The 13,241-nt window shown below is 40.0% G+C and overlaps 1 protein-coding gene across 6 annotated transcripts in view; it reads left to right on the forward strand.

Annotated features, from left to right (window-relative positions):
• The first annotated feature begins 4,651 nt into the window (after nucleotides 1–4,651).
• The window catches only part of LOC127449546 (R3H domain-containing protein 2-like), a 93,310-nt gene continuing 84,720 nt past the window's right edge, over nucleotides 4,652–13,241 (forward strand). For all 6 annotated transcript variants that reach the window (XM_051713038.1, XM_051713037.1, XM_051713036.1 and 3 more), the window contains exon 1: nucleotides 4,652–5,044. The gene's annotated coding sequence lies outside the window, so the exon portion shown is untranslated. The remainder of the gene's footprint in view (nucleotides 5,045–13,241) is intronic.

The following is a 13,241-nucleotide window of genomic DNA, read 5'->3' on the forward strand; positions in this document are numbered from 1 at the left end:
GTTGTGCATGACACCGCGGAGACTCACAGCATGTGGAGGCTCATGCTACTCTCCACGATCCACACACAACTTACCACACGCCCCACTGAGAGCGAGAACCACTAATCACGACCACGAGGAGGTTACCCCATGTGACTCTACCCTCCCTAGCAACCGGGCCAATCTGGTTGCTTAAGAGATCTGGCTGGAGTCACTCAGCACACCCTGGATTCAAACTTGCACCTCCAGGGGTGGTAGTCAGCGTCAATATTCACTGAGATACCCAGGCGAATGTGGCATAATCTTTTATATAAAGCATCAGTGCAATTGGGGAATATATACTGTGCAAGACCTGGCACCTTGCTCTACAAGTGGAGCTGCAGGAACACAAATATTTCTTTCATTTGGTTGTCCACAATCACAAAACATAACTTACGCCATTGAAATATTCACACAATGAAATGGATCACAGATGGATGAAATCTGAATAATATGTGAGATGCTTGACTTATTTGCTTAAATTAAGGGAGATTTGAGAACTGACTAACTGGGGTTACTTAATCCATTATAGAGATAAAAATTCATAGCAATGTAATTTAGATAAAAAAACAAAACAAAAAAACAACTCTAAATGGTTTACATCAAGGGTTTTAACAACCAGTTTGAACCACTTTATGAAACCACCGAAGTCTAAAAAACAGATTTTACCCCAGTTTTTACATGAGAGTATGTTTTGTTTTACAGTGTTTGTTTAATGTTACAAGTAATAATCACTAGAGTATTAACAATATCACAAGTGTAAGTACATTATTGTTTATTACTTTTACTCAGTGATTATTTGCACACATAATAACAGGAATACTGTAAAATAAAATGTGACTTTCATTACTCATATGGAGATAAAAATCTCTCCTAAGATCTGAAAGTTCTTCTCTGATGGTCAACACAAAAAGAGACCGGTCAAAAGTCAGTGCTTTCAGTATGTTCAATAGTTTGTTCTAATGGATTTTCTTAAATTAATGGTGTCTTATTAAGTTGTTTTAATGTTTTTTTTGGTTTTATTATAAAATATAATTTGCCTTCTCAGATTTGTCTTTGATTGGGGATTACATCATTAAAAGCTGCTGCATTGTGATCTGCTGTCACACTTAGTAGGGTAAAGGTAAATGTGAACAGTGAGTTCATCATGTGCCTTATTTGGAATGTTCCTGTTCTGACTTCAGGAAGAAGACGTAAAATCAACAAGAGATGTAGTACACACATTGAAACCAGGCCAAGTTAATGTATCTGGCACATTGCTTATGATGACTGGAATAGTCTGGTATTATGCACTCACCATGTTCCGCAAACTGGAAAAGCTGAGTCTTTTTTTCTTTTCTTGAAATATTGACACTTGAACTATTAACCCAATGTACTTTCAAAGGCTCACTCTGCCATATAAAATGTTATTCGCACCATTTTGGAGAGGCTATTAAACATTAATTGATGTTAGAAATTTGAAATTTCAACGTTTCAATTTCTATTCCTAAGTACTTGATTGGCATGATTGTTTTACATACATTACCAAAGCATCAATCTGCATACAAAAAGCAGTGACAGGAAAAAATAAGTAGCCAGTAATTGCAATAAAATAAACATTTAACACATTCAAGAAATATTTTAGATTTTCAGTTTCATAACTGTCACGGTCCTGCCACTCTGTCAGTCTGGGTTTTTGTCTGACAGGACTGTGGCAACATCGTCCCATGTCTGTCTTTGTGTGAGCGCATGGTTTCGTTTGTATTCCCTGCCGTGCGCTCTTCGGTCTGTCTTGTTTCATGTCGGAAGCACGGTGTCTGGATCCTGACTTCCTGTCTGGATCGGTTTCGGTCTGTATTGGGATCCGGACACTCATGCTCCATGTCTGTATGTTATTGACGTGGGTGCATCGCGCTTATGTCATCTTGGCAGCATGCACTCGATACTTTTTCTGTCTCTTGCGAACATGGGTGCGCGTCACGCTCTCTTTGCGTTGCGCCCTTGGGTCGTGAGATGTCTTCATGTTGTGCTGGGGTTCGGTCACTTCGTTCTAAGGTGTCGGGTGTGTGTGTGTGTGTGTGTGTGTGTGTGGCTGAACTCTCGCACAGGTGTCCTGCCTTGTTTTTGTCGCCTGTTGCGCGCATCGCGAGGCAAACACAGGTTTCGTTTAGTGTGAGAATGCGTGGCATCGTTTTTTTTGCCGTTGCTATGCATTCTATCGTCTTGTTTGTCAGTTGGCATGGGCGTTTATTGCCTTATTGTCTTGGCGATGTGCGCTCATGCCATTCGGGTGTTTTGTCGCTCCAGTCGCTGCCAGCGCTCCTGGCCATGGCAGGGGACAGGGGAATGGCACAGAAGCCATTCCCCTGCCACGGCACCGTTGCCCAAGCCTTCCTTGGCTCCTCCCCCTGAGCCGTTCCCTCTTGACCCCTGTCCAGCGGCCGCCACCCAGTCCTCTGACCCCTGTCCAGCAGCTGCCGGCCAGTCCTCTGACCCCTGTCCGGCAGCTGCCGCCCAGTCCTCTGACCCCTGTCCGGCAGCTGCCACCCAGTCCTCTGACCCCTGTCCAGCGGCCGCCACCCAGTACTCTGTCCCCTCTGCCCTGAGGCCTCCTCCCAGGCCACCGGAACCTGCCTCTTCCCTGAGGCCTCAGGGCACTGGTTTTTTTTGGCATTGCTACGCATTCTATCGTCTTGTTTGTCGGTTGGCATGGGCGTATATTGCCTTATTGTCTTGGCGATGTGTGCTCATGCCATTCGGGTGTTTTGTCTTGTTTCTGTATCACTGCGTGTCTCACTGTCTTATGTCATACCCCACCTCCTTGTTTGCTTACTTGTTTGGCCCACTGCTGCTGACCGCCAGGAGGTGGAGGCTGCTACTCCCGGCAACGGAAGCCGTTCCCCTGCCGCTGCCAGCACTCCCAGCCACGGAGGCCATTCCCCAGTCGTTGCCAGCACTCCCGGCCACAGAGGCCATTCCCCAGTCACTGCCAGCACACTGGGGAATGGCCAGTTTGATTTCTCTCCCTATTTTAGATTCTTCATGTTTGATGTCCAGTGCCAGTTCATCTTGTTTCCAGTCTTGTGTGCTGTTGTGTCCAGTCGGTCTTTAATGCTCCAGTCAGTCCCGTCTTGTTGGTCCTGTTTTTTATTCCCATCCCTACCTCGGTCCGGTTGGTTCTGTTTCACCTGCCCCAGCCTAGATTATATTTCCTTTGTTTTTTCTCTTTCGGGGTAGTTTATGTTTATTGTTTTCCCCCCTTGTGGGAGTTTTGGATTGTTTTTGCCATTTTTGTGTTAATAAATCCTTTGTTTTTTAAAACTCCACACTTGGGTCCTGAGCCTCATTCTCAATCCTTGACAATAACAAATTTCCATCAAATTGAACTGCGTAATCTATAACTAAAAAAAAAAAATATTTATTTAAATATTACTCAATTCAATTTGATGGAAATTTGTTATTAAACTGAAATGCGTAAATCTTAAAATTAAAAAAGAAAAAAAAAAAAGGAAAAATTCATCCAAAATTTAAACATTGACGAGAGCGACATCTGTTGGTTTTAAATAGAAGCACAGAACAGGAGAACGGTGACATAAAGCGCGGAAACAACAAAGGGGCGTGGTCTAATTGTCTCTTGTCCATGCATTTATTTATTTGCTCACTTTGAACATAAAAGAATAGACACCAGGAACAGTGTTATTCTTAGATGGAGACTTTTACTCTGACTATGTAATTTTGTAGACAAAACATACAAACTAAAGACAACTATTTCCAAGAACACAAAAAGTATATAGGGGTTCTAGTTCCCATTGTAATAATTAATAATAAAATAAAATAAAAAAATACTTTTTTTTAATATAAATTAAAAAATTTAAAATAAACAAACAAACACACAACTAAAAGTAAAAAAGCAAAAAATTAATAAAACAAAAATACAAGAAATGTTCATAAAAATTTGATTGAATAGTATGGGTTTCCTACTATTTATATATTCAAGACTCAACAAACACGAACTCAGTTCTGAAAATTGTGTAACATAGTTTAGCTCTGCCAAATGTGCTTTCAAGCATTTATAATTTACCAAAGAAAATCACAAGGGTCACAATAAAATACACAGAAATGCAATTTTTGTCCTGTCGTGCCATAAGGTTTACACCTGACGTCACGGCCCCGCCTACGCAAGTTCAGGTTTGATAAAAGTCTTTCTAGCAAGTCAGTCCACTGCCGGCCATGTTTGGAACGCTCTCGGGAGGTTATTTCCAGTCATGAAAGTGCAGCTCCAATCTACTTGAATGGGGAAAGACTGAAATGTCAAAAAAGGTTGGTTAAGATTACGATCAAAGAATATATTTCAAATCAGAAATAAAACATGACAATACTGGTATCATAAATTACGATGCTTTCCCTCATATTACCCTAAAAAAATGCAATTTCCCCGGCTTGTATAGCTAATGCGCATGCGCGTTCTAGAGTTGATTGACAGGTGATGTCTGTATCTAAACGGTGATTGGCCCTTTTAACTGTAAGGCGGGACTTCCTTTCTACGTCCGTTGACCATTGAACGCTGAGAGATGCCTTGTTGAGCGTTCCAATTTCTCCCATTCATTTTAATAGAAGTGGCCCGTCTCTGCTAAATAATCTGTGGTTTGATCACTGCTCTCTGTTGACAGTCGAAGTCGCGAGAGCTGCCCGCGAGCTCGTGCTTGGTGGCGATTTAACGGCATTAAGCGACAGCGGGCTGTCGTTTTTCGGTTACCGGGGGCTCGGTGTATGTGCACGGGGTGTAATCGGTTTGAAACTGATTCCCTAGCCTATCCCGAGCGATAGTAATGCCGTTAAGAGTTCGTGAGGCGGCCGATTGTCATCTTGACCTAGCTCGCGCTCGCTTAGCCGCCACAGGCTAATTAATTAAGCGATGTTGTTGAATAATTATTCATTCTAAATAAACAGAAACAGAGCAACAGCGCCACAACACCCCTCCAAACGCCAAACAACAGCGGAGGCCGCCGGTGTTTCTGCGTATTGAATGAGCACAAGTGATTAAACGGTAAGTGACGCGCGTTTGAACGCTTTATATGGCACAGGTATCATGTATGTTTCTGTGGTTTGCTTGCAAGAATAATATTAGTCGTCAGTTTGGTAGAATGAAGGTTAATTCTCTCCACTTGAAGCAACGCGGTGTGGCGCGACTAGAACGCTTGCAATGAACGACGCGCTAGTCGCGCGCTCACATTCATATAAAAGTAGCGTTGTAATTTTGACGCGTCGCGTTGGGAGCGTTCTGGTTGCGTCTCGTCGCTTGCAATTTCAAATAGCGCGCTGAATAAAGAAGCTCACTGATGGTGAACCGATTGTGGCCAGAGAGCTTAGCACAGCTCCTTTAGCGTGCCACTCAACTGCGTTTTTTCCCTTTAAACACGCGATTTTTGGCTTCTTAGTGGGTGATATGTCACGGAGCTATGCTATGGAGTTGTATATATGCCACAATTCTGCACGCGCAAAATCATACTGCAAGATGAAATTTTGAGCGCACAAAAAATGTTCTGCACGCGCAAGATAAAATTGAGCGCACAAAAAGTTCTTTTGCACGCACAAAAAATTTTCTGCACGCACAAGATGAAATTGAGCACACAAAAAGTTATTTTGCACACGCAAGAATTTTTTTGCACTCAATTGTCTGCACGCGCAATATGAAATTGAGCGCACAAATTATTTTGAGTGCACAAAAAATTTTCTGCACATGCAAGATGAAATTGAGCGCACAAAAAGTTCTTTTGCATACGCAAGATGATATTTTGAGCGCACAAAATTTTTTCTGCATGTGCAAGATGAAATTGAGCACACAGAAATGTATTTTGAACGCACAAGATGATATTTTGAGCGCATAAAAATGTTCTGCCTGCGCAAGATGAAATTGAGCGCACAAAAAGGTTTGAATGCGCAAGATGATATTTTGAGCGCACAAAAAGTTATTTTGCACATGCTTGAACTCAGTTTTGTAAAGCAATGTATCTTCTTGCAAAGATAAATTCATTTTAAGCAAACAAAAATCAATTTTGCGCTTGAATAAAGTTTATTTGAATGTGAATTTGCTAAGAATTCTTACATTTTGCTTTCTCCTCCTACCCACTCTGTTCGAAATTTCAAATAGCGCGCTGAATAAAGAAGCTCACTGATGGTGAACCGATTGTGACCAGAGCCAGAGAGCTTAGCACAGCTCCTTTAGCGTGCCACACAACTGCGTTCTTTCCCTTTAAACACGCGATTTTTGGCTGCTTGTTAGTGGGTGATATGTCACAGTGCCATGCTAGCACCTGTTTTAAATGTATTGTAGTTTAAACTGACTTAGGGGTGTCAATATTTAGCGATATAACAGGTAAGCTAGCTGGGAAAGCTAGCTTTGTACATTACACAAAAAGTACCATAGTAATTCTCTGTTTTTTGGACACTGTCACGATGGAATCACCATAATTCAAACAGTGCCATGGTGCTACCATGACTGCACCATGGTACACAACTTTTTCGTAAGACACTTAATGTGAGTGAAGCAGTGCAGTGGGCAACGACCATTGTAGTGACTGAAACCTCATTGGGATTAAGTGAAAAGCTGTTTCTGTTGGAAAAGGTGGTCTGTGTATGTTCTTATAATGTACATGTACACTCAGCTGTTCATTTAATGGGCTAGGACAGTGTACATTTATTCATGTGGACAGTTTTTTTTGACAGAATTAAAAAGTGTAGTGTTGTAGTTTTCTTCACTTAAGATGAGCACTAAAGCAAGAAAGACGGTGCTTTAAATAGTTATGAATTGTAGCTGAGTGTGGCGTGTAAGAGAGGCTGTTCTGAGCTACAAGATGCATTCTGAATGTCTGTTAGAACAATGGTTCTCAACCAGGGGGCCGGGACCCACTAGGGGGCCTCAGCACACTTCCAAGGGGCCTCAAGTTGACTTAAAATGAATTTAAAATAAGAAAATAAAATAATTCAAAAATACTCTAAGATGTATGCCTACAAATTATAAACAGACTCTTTCTAAAACTTTTGAATAAAAAATTATCCATGATTAATTATTTTAATCAGACACGTCTCGTGGCCTTCAAGGGGGCCTTCAAATATTGTCTTGGACAGTGGGGGGCCTTGAAGTCAAAAAGGTTGAGAAACACTTTATTAGAGGACTGTTTAACATTCCTGTTAACTGTAACTTTTGACTCCACACTGAAAAAACTAATAAGCTGACTCAACTCAATTGATTGAGTAAACTTGTTCCCTTAATTGAATTGAGTAATGGCATCTCCAAAACTTTTGTAATTAACTTGGTGGTCATATAGAATATACTTAACTATTTAAATTAATGTAACTAGATGCAAGTAGACTTAACTCAGATTTAGGTTTAGCAGAAATGTACAGTATGAGAAAAATAATGTGTTTTTTGAACATGAAAGTGTGTAAACCTATTCTAGTTGACCCCCAAAATAAAATCATGAACCTGTAAATTAGCATAATATGGGCTCTTTAGTTTCAGACCCTGGATTAGAGGTCGACCGATTGTGGATTTTACCAATACCGATAACTGAGTTAGACAGTACCTGCCGATAACCGATTAATCAACCGATATTTTGTATTTATTTATACTGAATGAAAAAATAACACTCAAAGTAAAATAGTGCTGAACTTTATTAAAAAAATAAACAATACTGACTGAACCATGAAAATGTATTGTACTTTTTAAAATGAAATAAGTATGTAAATATTAATGTATATGAACTAACATTTGAATTTAAAATCAGCTGATTTTTAAATTGACGTTTCTTTAGTCCACAAGAGGACGCAGTAAATACATAAACCATTCAGCACCGTTATATTATCGCATAGAACATTCCTATCCTGGCTGTTAAAAAAAGAGCATTTCATTTTCAACTAATGCACATAAAATAAATAAATTAAAAGTTTTAGTCGGTCCATATTCTCAAATGTTAAGTCAAAAGTAAAATGGGGGTGGGGGGGACACTTCAGTAGACAGTTCACATGGTGTTACACTTGGACTGATTCCTACTACTCCAGACTCAAGCTTCATAATAACAGCGAAATACCACATTGTTTTTTATTCAGTACGGTTGTATGTAGAGTAGCAATATTCACAGATAGCAGTGGTATTCGGCTGAACTCGGTGGTGAAGCGGCTCAGACTATGAGCACAGGTTAGGGGCTGTTCAATCAGACGAAACACAACAGACTGGAACCGAATGTGAGGATCTCGATACACACATTTCCAAGTTGAACATCTTTCCTGACAAAGAATTTAAACAACTCATTGTTTAATCTGAGAAACGCTTATAAAGAGAGCAAGACGCAACGGCCAAAGACCTCCACCAACTGTAAGGGGCTGTTCACACCGAGCACTTTTGCAACCATCCATTTGTTTTTCTATGTAAACGCACGCTAGACGAACGTCTTTGTTTCCCTTTGTTTTTTAGATGGTGTGTGTAATTAAAAAGAACTTTAAAAGCATATTGAGACGCCTGCTTTCCATTAAACTGTATTTGTTGCGCTGTGTCTAGCCTTTTTTAGCACAAGAATGTGATTGATCTGAAGTCATCGTATTACGGTGAGGATACAAATTTTTAATTTAAATCAGATGCATTTCTGATTTGTTTATACGTTTCTCTCGGCTGCATGAAGATATTAATTTGCTTTCTCATGGGACTAGCTTTAAATATGCGACTTAGCAGGCTAATGAATGCATAAACATGACCAGCTGGATATAAACTAATGCAAATAGATGGGAACAATCGTGACATTTAAACATTTGGAGCAGGACTTGCGTGTATTTTTGTCACATTGTTCTATCCGTTTGAGGTTAGCTTTAATGTTAGCGTGCTCTCAGCCTTGTCAGCAAACATACTGCTGTTCTCTACTAATGCAGCATCTAGTCAACAAATTAATGACTTTATAATGATATGACGTGTACTGTAGTGTACTGTATACATACCTTTTCGTTGTTGATGTTTTAAATCTGCATCTGAAGTGTTCCGCTCCATGCAGAGTGTAGTCTCGCGTCAAAACGAACACCACAAGGCATCAGTGAAGTGATAGTTTTTATTTTGCCTCTAGAGGCCGCTCTCATACTGTATAACGACAGCGGACCCTTCCCAGCCGCTCCAGCACTGGACGCAACAGGGAAAAACTATTGGTGTGGATTTTTGCCGATAACCGATAGTTCCAGAAATCTGTTATCAGTGCCGATTAATCAGCAAAACCGATATATCGGTCGACCTCTAGACAAATTCGTTCAAATTTTAAGGTGTCCTCCTCAAGAGGGCACTTAATGGACAAATAAGCATAAGTCTCCATTGGGCTGCATATGAAACTCGGGTCATTTTTGGGCACAGCCATTGACCAGGTGAATAAAAAATGGCACTCCATGTCAAAAAGGTTGCCCACCCCTGCTTTAGCTGCTAATACACTAGATTTGGCGTGCCTGTTTTAGCAAACAAGTTCAGAAATGAGAACATCAATCTCTGCTGAATTATTCATGAGTGTGGTTGGTCTAAGTACAGAAACGCTTAATTATCAGCTTTTTCTGTTTGCTCAGGTGCTTGTCAATGATAAATACTGCCACTCTCTTATGAGTCCTGTTGACCCTGTTTTACAGTTTAGGGTTTGATCTGCAATCAGTTTGTGCTGTTCTCATTGTCATGTCTAACCAGTATGTTGGGATTTCCACAGAATTGACCCTTTGCTAAGCTCCGCCCCCCTTGGTTACTCTGACAAGCTCTGCAGAACTCCTCATTGGAATGAATGGGAGAATGCTGTGAACGACGCAGTTTTTGGCAAACTATTCTCATAAACGGAATGGATAATATTTTTACGTGGGCTGATATGAAGTGTGGCATTGTAATGCATATTTATCTGAAGTTTTTTGTGAAAGAAATTAAGTTACACAGCAGTTTGATTAAAATCTGTGTAGACTGTGAATTAGAATCAAGGCAAACGATTATTAGTCACATGAAAAGAGGAAAAACTTCATTTAATAGTGATTACACCTCTAATAACATCAGTGAACAGAGCTGTTTATAACATCTCATAACACACTCATTATGATGCTGTGAACTGTTTATCTACTCTCGCTTTTACTATGACTTTAAATGAATTAACGTTCAGTTAGTAGCTTTAATTTACCTTGGAGCAAATGTACACTGACTGGCCAAAAAAAAGTCACATACTCTAATATTCGTTGGACCGCCTTTAGCTTTGATTACCTTATGCAACATCACAACATTTATTTCTGTCCAGAGTTGCATTTATTGTTGTATTGATGACGGGAGAGTCGAAACACTGTTTTTGGCCAGGCAGTGTAGGTGTCGTTGCAGATGTTATATGTTCATTTGGGAATGAGGGCTGGCACAGTTTAATCCATATCACGCTCTTCTCCAGATTTATTGAAAGATTATTTAATAAAAAAGAAAGAAAAACACTGCATCTGTCCGCTCTGGGTAACTAGTGTCTCTATTATAAATGACCCGGCAACAACGTGTTTTACATTTTTTTGATTATTTTGATAAAATCCCTCTTAAAAGGACTCAAACACACATTACTTCCACAGGCTGTCATTAGAAAATACCAAACGTGTGTCAGAGTACTGGCGGCAGGGCAACAGTTGCTAAGACAGGATTGGTCAGAAGCACTTGTAGGGCGGGGCTTAGCGAAGGGTCAACTGGAACACCCTTCACGAAGTTCTACATGTTCCTCAACACTTGTGCGTATGTTTAATACTTTTTTTTGTGGCTAATTTGTAGTCATTTTAAGCTGCCAATAAGAATGTTGTGCTCTAAGCTGTTTAACTTAATGTACCATATTAAAATCCATTCCACAGAATTACACACATTTCAGATTTCCCCCCAAATCAGTGCAGAAAATGTTATGTAAATGCACACAAAAGTCTGCAGGTTCTGTCTTGGCCAGGAGATAAGATGGTAAATGAATTATTGTTGCCTCTAGCATATTGTCCAGAACTACTGTTTGTTGGCATTGCAGTCTCATCATCTTACCCATGAATTATAACCCAGCATACCTGTTGAATAAAAATCTGTGCCAGCTGGGCACCACTGGCACTGTTTAGGAATTTATCTACTTAAATATAAAAAAACAAAAAACATTTTAAATGCAGACAAAGTCCTTGAACGGATACTTAATTATTAATTTAGTGACTAATGTTTAAATAATAACACCCTGTTAGGTTGTTTCCCTCACAGCATCTAATTATGTTGCCATACATGCAGACAAATGAGATGTCTAAAGTTGTGCTTTAATAAAAACTAACCTAATCAGTGTGTTTACACAGTAATATTGTCTAAACAAATGCGGTTTGAAGTAAAAGCATGTTTGCGGATCTGTTTGGCGCAGTCCTCCCACACATGTCGATGTGTGTGAGATGGAGTGTGTTCACGCTCATATTTAGCTGGAAGGGCTGCTGTAATATTGATAAAGGGGCTGTATCATGATGCTTCATGTGTGCTTGTTGGGACTGAACATGGCGAACAGTCCAGATTTAGTGCTGATCACAGTGTTGGAGCAGTCCTGTGTGTTATTGTGTTATGATGTGCATATGTGTGTTTTTGTTTGTCTTATGGTGGTTTGCAGCAGCACAGGCAGTATGCTGTGTTTTTTTTTTTTTCTTGAGAGATTTGAAGAGCTATATATAGAAGCCTGCTGGAGCAGTGAGCATGTGCTGTAAATTCCCTCCCTCCCTGCTCTCTCTCTCTCACTCGCTCGCCCGCTCATCTCTGCCTCCCAGATCCATGATTCTGTTAGACTCTCTCTTTTTCATCTCACACCTTCCTTCTCTTTCTCTAATTCCCACTTTTCATCCATTGTGTTCTCTCTCTCTCTCTTCTGTCCTCATTTGCTGTTTCCCTATTTTTTCTTTCTGCAAGACCACCCCTTTCTCTCTCTCTCTCTCCTCCCTCCCCATGGATTTCTGCTTGTGAATTATTAATGGCTGCTGGATGGCAGTGACTGGGGGCAATGCTGAGAATTGGAGCTCTTATGGTGGCAAAGCGCCTCGCCAGGCTGTCAGTTACCTGCCTTGAGATAGGACAGAGAATGAGACTTCCTGCTGTGACAGACAGACAGATCCAAACAGGATGGTAAGGGTGGGCTCATTGGCACAGTGGGTGGGTGATGAGAGTGTGCAAATTATACAGTCTATTTTCAAATTGGCTCGTGGGTTTTTTCATGTCAGATCAGCCAAATTTAAGAGAATTTCACAGCTGAAATGTGTGATTTTGTTAATACTTAATACTAATAATACCTAATTATTTGTGAAGTATCTCTGTCTGTTCTCTCTGTTTTTTTCCTTTTTTTTTTTTGGCCTTTTAAGGACAAACAGCTGTTGGTTGTCTTGCAAAGGACATAATGAGCACCCCTGGCATAAAGAAAAGATCTTGTGATTTTAAGAATCAGTATTGAGATTGTTCAAATCAAGATTGCAGTTAATGGAATATATATATATAATATATACATATATATATATATATAGCTATGGAAAAAAATTGAGACCACTGTAAAATTATTAGTTTCTCTGGATTTACTATTTATAGGTATATATTTGAGTAAAATTAACATTGTTTTTGTTTTATTCTATAAAGTACTGACAACATTTCTTCCAAATTCCAAATAAAAATATTGTCATTTAGAGCATTTATTTGCAGAAAATGACAGCTGGTTAAAATAACATAAAAGATGCCATGTTTTTAGACCTCGAATAATGCTTCATATTCATTTTTAAACAACACAATACTAATGTTTTAACTTAGAGTTCAGAAATCAATATTTGGTGGAATAACCCTGATTTTCAATCACCGCTTTCATGCATCTTGGCATGCTCTCTACCAGTCTTTCACATTGCTGTTGGGTGACTTTATGCCACTCCTGGTGCAAAAATTCAAGCAGCTTGGCTTTGTTTGATGGCTTGTGGCCATCCATCTTCCTGTTGATCACACTCCAGAGGTTTTCAATGGAGTTCAGGTTTGAAGATTGGGCTGGACATGACAGGGTCTTGATCCGGTGCTCCTCCATCCACACCTTGATTGAGCTGGCTGGGTGGCATGGAGCATTGTCCTGCTGGAAAAACCAATCCTCAGAAATGTGGAACATTGTCGGAGCAGAAGGAAGCAAGTTTTCTTCCAGGATAACCTTGTACGTGGCTTGATTCATGCCTCCACCAAATTTCCCAATGGGTGCAAG

Source organism: Myxocyprinus asiaticus, chromosome 12, assembly GCF_019703515.2.
Source record: "Myxocyprinus asiaticus isolate MX2 ecotype Aquarium Trade chromosome 12, UBuf_Myxa_2, whole genome shotgun sequence".
NCBI lineage: Eukaryota > Metazoa > Chordata > Actinopteri > Cypriniformes > Catostomidae > Myxocyprinus > Myxocyprinus asiaticus.